This window comes from Parasteatoda tepidariorum, unplaced genomic scaffold (genome assembly GCF_043381705.1).
Source record: "Parasteatoda tepidariorum isolate YZ-2023 unplaced genomic scaffold, CAS_Ptep_4.0 HiC_scaffold_20078, whole genome shotgun sequence".
NCBI lineage: Eukaryota > Metazoa > Arthropoda > Arachnida > Araneae > Theridiidae > Parasteatoda > Parasteatoda tepidariorum.
This window is the reverse complement of record NW_027261512.1, coordinates 120-1,419: the sequence shown is the minus strand read 5'-3', so window position 1 is coordinate 1,419 and position 1,300 is coordinate 120. Positions and strand designations below refer to the sequence as shown.

The window sequence follows — 1,300 nt, the reverse complement described above, 5'->3', positions numbered from 1 at the left end:
TTTCAAGTTGGTCCCTTTCTGTGATGATTTTTTTTAGTTTCTCGCGGGCCACCGCACACCAACACTTGGCGATAATTCTGCCACAGATCACGATGCGGAAATCTCCCCCAATAACACTGTATTATAATATAGAGTGAGATTATTAAAATAAACTACAGCTACTTAGTAGCTCTGATTGATTCAGAAATATGAAAATAATACAATTATCCTTCAGAAAATTATACAAAAGTATATAATAATCATAAAATGGATTACCCTGAACACGTTGATCACGAGACATCCAATAAACGATACATTTAGCCTCTTCTGGGATGTCTTTAGCAGTAGTTAATACCCTCACTCGCTTCTTGTTAAATTTAAAATCTCGTATGGATGCAGCACATGATAATCTGGATTTTTTTATATTTTCAACTAAATCAGAATCATTCTGGACAGTTTCATCAAGCTTGGCTTTTTTAACTGGTCCATCCTTTTCACTCAATTTGTGCTTTTTCTCAGACATCGTAAATTTTGACAATCGGATACTGAATAAGGTAAAGCCTCTGTTAAAAAGAATAAGACCTATGATAAAGAAAAAAATATATTCAAATTATTGGGCGTAAAACATGAAAAAAAAATTATAAATAATTTTTAATTAATTTGATGCCCACACTTGTATATAGATTAAAAGAAAAAGAGAATAAAAAAATGTCCTTAAAAACTATAACGAAACTTAATGCTTCGAAAATAAACAAACAAGACACTATTTTGAGAAAAATTAAAAGATAATAATTAAATTAAATTTATTTATTTAAAATTAAAAAATATCTCCAACAAAGTAAATAAAAGTAATACTTGTCCCAAACATGAACTATTAATTATACCTTACAGTTGTTATATAACGAAAAAAGCTGCGCGGTAGCTTCACGCGGTTGGCACGGCAACGCATTACGTAACATGTTGTTATTGCCAACCATGAAAAACTTTTTAACAAAAAATAAGCATTTGATTTCACTTTTCTGCAAAAATTAAATAATGGAGTAAAATAACGAATTAAGAATAATTTGCCTTAAATAAAAAAAATTATATTTACTAAATTTGATATTTTTAAAAACCTCGATAATCGATATAAATTTTTGACAGGCTGTCTGAGGCTTACGTAATTTCCAATCCATCAGTTCTGTATGTACAGTTTTTTCAGTTTTTAATCAAAATATTTTGTATAATCTGTATAAATCTGGGACTATTCACCACTTACAGTTCAATCCATTCAGAAAAGTGCGCAGAATTGAACTACTTAATTTTATTACTTATCTCTTGT

At 29.2% G+C, this 1,300-nt stretch overlaps 1 non-coding gene across 1 annotated transcript; it reads right to left on the bottom strand.

Moving 5' to 3' along the window:
* Positions 1 to 257: 257 nt before the first annotated feature.
* On the bottom strand, positions 258 to 912 carry LOC122274096 (uncharacterized). The gene is made up of 2 exons (XR_011638435.1): positions 835 to 912; positions 258 to 561 (listed from the first exon to the last, which is right to left on the bottom strand). It is a non-coding gene; the product is annotated as an uncharacterized protein (transcript).
* Between the last annotated feature and the right edge of the window lie 388 nt (positions 913 to 1,300).